The sequence below is a fragment of the Triticum dicoccoides genome, chromosome 1A, assembly GCF_002162155.2.
Source record: "Triticum dicoccoides isolate Atlit2015 ecotype Zavitan chromosome 1A, WEW_v2.0, whole genome shotgun sequence".
Classification (NCBI taxonomy): domain Eukaryota; kingdom Viridiplantae; phylum Streptophyta; class Magnoliopsida; order Poales; family Poaceae; genus Triticum; species Triticum dicoccoides.
The window spans coordinates 524,678,423-524,685,232 of NC_041380.1; positions in this window are offsets into that span (position 1 = coordinate 524,678,423).

A 6,810-nucleotide genomic window follows, 5' to 3' on the forward strand; every position below is an offset into this window, starting at 1 on the left:
AGTTGATACCAATGCATACATATGTAGTGTAGCTCCTTGCTTGCGAGTACTTTGGATGAGTACTCACGGTTGCTTTCTCCTTCTCTTCCCTCTATCCTTTCTACCTGGTTGTCGCAACCAGATGCTGGAGCCCAGGAGCCAGACGCCACCGTCGACGACGACTCCTACTACACCGGAGGTGCCTACTACTACGTGCTGCCTGCTGACGACGACCAGGAGTAGTTAGGAGGATCCCATGCAGGAGGCATGCGCCTCTTTTGATCTGTATCCCAGTTTGTGCTAGCCTTCTTAAGGCAAACTTGTTTAACTTATGTCTGTACTCAGATATTGTTGCTTCCGCTGACTAGTCTATGATCGAGCTCTTGTATTCGAGCCTTCCAGGCCCCTGGCTTGTAATATGATGCTTGTATGACTTATTTTATTTGTAGAGTTGTGTTGTGATATCTTCCCGTGAGTCCCTGATCTTGATCGTACATGTTTGCGTGTATGATTAGTGTATGATTGAATCGGGGGCGTCACAAGTTGGTATCAGAGCCGACTGCCTGTAGGAATCCCCCTTCCACACTCCTTGGCCGAAGTCGAGTCTAGACTTTACAAAACTTTTACTAACATGGCTGTGCGGCCCATGGGCCCACATCGCCATTGGGTGGTATTAGGCTCTTTTACTCCTCAATCCTTACTCTGGGGCACTGAACTCTCTCCTACTCGGGTTAAATGATTTTACTAACTCTAACACTAGGATCTCGTGACCATGTTCACCCCAAAGTTGGATAAGCCCTAGTTATTCTTTAGAGTAGTATTTGAACATTATCCACATTGTCATTTGACTCCTGTGAAAACATCTTTGTTTTCAGATGGAACCCACGAGGCAGGTCGTGCGCCACACGACGGCCATTGGTGCCTCAGGATCACCTGCTGTGTTGGTTGAGATGATGACCTATCTGGGTTATCGCTGGCACCCTGAGTACACCGTCTATGAGGAGTATCAGGACTTCAACCAGGAGCAGTACCGTGCCATCGTCCACCTCCACTCTTGGGAGTATGACTCCACTACCGTGCTGCACACTGCTCATGGAGTTGGAGTGACTATCGATATGGCGGTCCACGATACTGCTTATGTTGCTCTGACACGTCTTCGTGGAGAGTATCAGGAGTTGGATACCTCCCCCTTCAGGCACATTGCTATCGCATCCGATGTTGGTGCGGAGGGATACTACACTGCTTCCTACTCCACTGTCACCCGAGAGCCCTTCTACCATCAAAACCTAGTTCTGCATGCTGATGGGCTGGATAGAGCTAACTGAGCTCTTCACCACAAGTTGTACACCACCCGTCAGCACCTGTATCGTGCTCTGACGCTGTTGCACCCCTCTGTCCGCTCTGGTGATCTGTCGCGTTCTGCGATCTACCCTGCCCAGACCGTGATGCCCCAGGGCGTCGGCTGGCCAGATGTGGGAGGCTACTCTCCTGCATTGGGTCCTCTCCTGCCACCTACACATCAGGTTCCGCGCCAGAGTATCCGCGGACCCCAGGCTACTCGCGTGGAGGTCTTCCCTCCGCGTCACTACCAGCTGTCGGGCTACACCTATCTCCGCAGTACCGCATGGGACTGATGTAGACTTGCTTGTTAGTGTTAGATGCATTCGCCGAGAGACTGTGTGCCGCCTATGATGTCTTAGCCTGTGTACCGAACTCTGTGTAACGAACTCTATGCATGATCTCTTTTGTAAGATATGCCGACTACTATGTAGTATCTATCGTGCTGCTTTCGTTGTGCATGTTTCATCATGAATGATTCTTGTCTTTGCAAATTTCTCAATGCTGAACTACCCCTATTATATATTAGCAGGATGGTTAGACCAGGTGGTCGTGGTCGTGGTGGCAACGCCCCACCACCGCCTGAGTACATGGCTGGGATGATGCAACAGTTTGAGTTGAATCATCAGTTCATGGAGAATATTATGGCTCAGTTTCCTCGCCCCAATATGAACCAGCAGCCAACCCAAGTGACTCTGCAGGATGTCATGCGCCTCAACCCAACCGTGTACCGCAGCTCAACTCAGCCTCTGGATGCTGACGACTGGCTCCGTGAAATCACCTATGAGATGGAGTCTGCTGATGTAGCCCCTGCCAGCTATGTCACCTTTGCTTCCTTCTTCCTAAAAGGACCCGCGGCTCAATGGTGGGACAGCCACAGGCGTACTCTGCCAACTGGAACAATCATCACCTGGCCAGACTTCCAAGCTGCCTTCCGTGCTCGCTTCATTCCTCAGGGAGTCATGGACCGGAAGAAGCGTGAGTTCCGCAACCTCACCCAAGGCAACAAAACTGTGGAAGCTTACCAGCGGGAGTTTCTGGACTTGTCCTGCTATGCTGAAGAGGACATTGCAACTGATGCACTCAGATAGGAGAAGTTCCGTGATGGCCTTCAGGCTGACATCAAGCTCGCACTTCTAGTGCATGACTTTGCTGATTTCGCCACTCTGGTGAACAAAGCCATCAATGTCGAAACTGGTCTGCAGGAATACCAGAGCTCTCACTGGCGCAACCGTGACACGGGCTCATCTTCGGGCCCGTCTTCGCAGAAGCGCAAGATATGGATTCCCAACAGCATGTACCAGCCGAATGCACCTGCCCAAGGCAGACCTATGCTGCACCTCGTCTGCCTGCTCCTCCAACCAGGCAGCCAAGACTTCCAGCTCCACCACCACAAGCTCCTGTTCCCACTCCCAATAATGGTCTCTGCTACAAGTGTGGTCAGCCAGGTCACCATGCTAGGGATTGCAATCAGAACCAGAATCAACTGGCCCTCCCCACAGCTGGCCGTGGAAGCAACCAGCCTCGCAACAACAATGCCAAGTCTTATGGTCGTGTTCATGCCAACCACGTTGATCTCAATGAAGTTCTAGACCAGCCTGCTACCGTGATGGGTACACTCCTCGTAAACTCAGTACCTGCATCTATTTTATTCGATTCAGGAGCATCGCATTCATTCATGTCAGAAGATTTTGCATACAAGCATGACGTTAAATGTGAGGAGATGAACACTTCGGTATTGGTAAAAAACCCCGTGGGACAATGTCAAACCTCACTGGTTGGCATCGATGTCCCCGTGGAAATCGAAGGGCTGGAATTCTATGCCTCTCCCATTATCCTGAAGTCGTCTAACATCGACCTCATTCTGGGAATGGATTGGTTGAAAGCGCATACTGCTTCTATAGTTTGAGCCACTAAGGTCGTCCATCTGCTACACCCTTCTGACGAAATAATAGCTTACCAAGCTCATCTAGTTCAGAACACCGAGGCACGACTTTATGCCTTGAATGCGTTGAACGTTGCACCACTCGAGGGCATTGAAAACATTCTCGTTGTTCGTGAATTCCAAGACGTCTTCCCAGAAGAACTTCCAGGGATTCCCCCTGCTAGAGCTGTCGAGTTCATCATCGACTTGAAACCCGGCACCACCCCTATAGCTAAACGACCCTATAAGATGCCGCCGCATGAACTCATTGAGCTTAAGGAGGAAATCGACAAATCTCTTGTCAAAGGATTCATTCGCCCAAGTTGCTCTCCTTGGGGAGCACCTTCTCTCTTTGTTAAGAAAAAGGATGGGACAAACCGATTAGTCCAAGACTACTGTCCTATAAACCAAGCTACCATTCAGAATAAATATCCTCTTCCTCGGATCAATGATCTTTATGATCAACTGGCTGGCTCATCAATGTTCTCCAAACTCGATTTGAGGCTAGGTTACCACCAGATCCGTGTTTGTGAAGAGGATATCCCAAAAACTGCCTTCGTGACTCGGTATGGATCATACGAGTACACCGTCATGTCATTCGGCTTAACGAATGCTCCCGCCACCTTCTCTCGTCTGATGAACTATATATTCATGGATTACCTCGACAAGTTCGTCGTGGTTTATCTGGACGATATCCTTGTATTTTCCAAGAACGAGGAGGAACATGCTGGACATCTTCGTCTGGTGCTAGAAAAGCTTCGAGAGCACCAACTGTATGCTAAGTATTCCAAGTGTGAATTCTGGCTCCCCGAAGTAACCTATCTTGGGCATGTCATCTCCAAGGATGGTATTGCCGTCAACCCTGAACGAGTTCAGGCTATTCTCGATTGGACTCCTCCGAAGAATGTCAAGCAAGTCCGAAGTTTTCTCGGTCTCGCCAGCTATTGCCGTCGATTCGTCGAGAACTTCTCCAAGATTGCCAGGCCTCTGACTAATCTGTTGCATAAGGGTGTCAAGTTCGAATGGACAGACAAGTGTCAGGAAAGTTTTCAGGCGCTCAAAGACAAGTTGACCTCTGCCCCCGTGCTTGCTCCACCTGATACTAAGAAGGACTTCGTCATTTACTGCGATGCTTCCCGTCAAGGATTAGGCTGTGTCCTAATGCAAGGGTGCAGAGTGATTGCTTATGCCTCTCGTCAACTGCGCCCTCACGAAGAAAACTACCCAGTTCACGACCTCGAGCTTGCTGCTGTCATTCATGTACTAAAGCAGTGGCAACATTACCTTCTCGGTAATCGTTGCGAGATCTTCACCGACCACCAAAGTCTGAAGTATCTGTTTACTCAGCCAGATCTGAACCTTCGCCAGCAGAGATGGATGGAGACTGTTGCAGACTTTGACGTGGGTATATCTTATACACCCGGCAAGGCTAATGTAATGGCTAATGCCTTGAGCCGCAAGTCTTACTGCAACCACCTCCAGGTTCACCAAGTTTAGCCCTCGCTTGTCGAAGAATTTAGAAAGCTGAACCTCCATATTGTTCCTCCTGGAGCACTCGCTCCCCCTCCCCCGGAGTTCCGCAAGATGAATCTTCTTGTTGTTACTAAGGGTTCTCTAAATACCCTGGCTGTCGTACCAGATCTCGTAGCTGGTATAAAGACTATTCAAGGTTATGACTCTGAAGTCCATAAGATTAAACGCCATCTAGCAGAAGGAAAGCCCTCATTCTTCACTATCGCCGATGATGGCGCCTTGTATTTCAAAGGCTGCCTAGTGGTACCATGTTCGTAGAAAAACCTGGATAAGACTAAAAGGGTTATGCAAGAAGCCCATGATACGCCTCTGTCCATCCATCCTAGTAGTACAAAGATGTACCAGGATATTCGTCAAAGATTCTCGTGGTCTAATATGAAGCAGGACATTGCTCGTTATGTTGTTGAGTGTGACATTTGTCGCCGAATCAAAGCAGAGCATCAAAGGCCTGCTGGAACTCTGCAACCTATCTCTATTCCTGAATGGAAATGGGACCATGTTGAAATGGACTTCGTCACTGGATTTCCCAAATCGCAGAAAGGTAATGATGATATTCTTGTCGTCATTGACCGGCTTTCCAAAGTTGCCCATTTTCTGGCGGTCAAAGAGACAATCACTGCTAGTCAGCTTGCTACTCTCTACATGGCCAGAATTGTATCACTTCACGGTATTCCACTAGTTATCAGTTCAGACCGTGGCAGCTTATTCACTTCAAGGTTTTGGGCGAGTTTCCAAGAAGCTATGGGAACTCATCTGTCGTTCAGTACTGCGTTTCATCCTCAGTCACAAGGACAGGTTGAACGTGTCAACCAAGTTCTCGAAGACATGCTTCGAGCTTGTGTAATATCATTCGGCAAGAAATGGGAGGAATCTCTTCCATATGCCGAGTTCTCTTATAATAATAGCTATCAAGCTAGTCTGAAGATGTCCCCCTTCGAAGTGCTATATGGACGAAAGTGTCGAACCCCTCTGAACTGGTCAGAAATGGGGGAACGTCCACTCTTTGGTCCGGATATTATCCAACAGGCCGAAGAACAAGTTCGCATTATTCGTGAGAATCTCAAGACTGCTCAGTCACGTCAGAAAAGCCAGTATGACTGTCATCACCAAGACATGGTCTATCAACCTGGCGAAAAGGCTTATCTTCGAGTTACACCAATGAAGGGTGCACACCGCTTCGGGATCAAAGGAAAGCTAGCTCCCCGCTATATTGGTCCTTTCACTATTCTTGAAAGGCGTGGAAAGGTGGCATATCAACTGGAGCTTCCGCCGAACCTTTCTCAGGTTCACGATGTGTTCCACGTGTCACAACTCCGACGCTGCTTCAAGGACCCAATCCGAGCAGTGGATCATGAAGTGCTTGAATTGCAACAGGACCTCTCCTATAAAGAGCATCCGGTCCACATTCTCGACCAAGCTGAACGCCGCACACGTCAGAAGGCGATCAAGTTCCTCAAGGTCCAGTGGTCGAATCACTCTGAAGACGAAGCCACCTGGGAACGCGAGGATCGTCTTCATGATGAATACCCCGCACTGTTTCCTTCTACCTCCTAAATCTCGGGACGAGATTTCTTGTAGTGGAGGAAAATTGTAACGCCCGGATAATTAAGCTACAGTGAATCTCCGCTAATGATGCCACGTCACCTCGGTTACTATTGATAAACTCGCGTAGTTCGAAACCCAGTTCAAAATTCAAATTTAAAATAAAAGCAAACAATAAAAGTTTTCAAATATTAAAACTAAATGTTCGGGTGGATTCAAATAAATCATGGATAGTTATGATGGAGAAACCACACTTATATAAAATCATTAAATACTCTAAAATGAATAAAACAGTAGTCAAAACAATTATTGAAATGCATTTTATAATTAATAAAATGTTAAACTATTCTATTTAGGTGTTAAACTTTTTATTGCAGTGGGTTTAGTGGTAGTACTAAGTTAGGGATCATTCTTGTATTTTAACAAACTAAAATAAAATGAGGAACAAGATAAAACAGAAAAGATATAAGATAAATAAAAAGGAAAAACAAAAA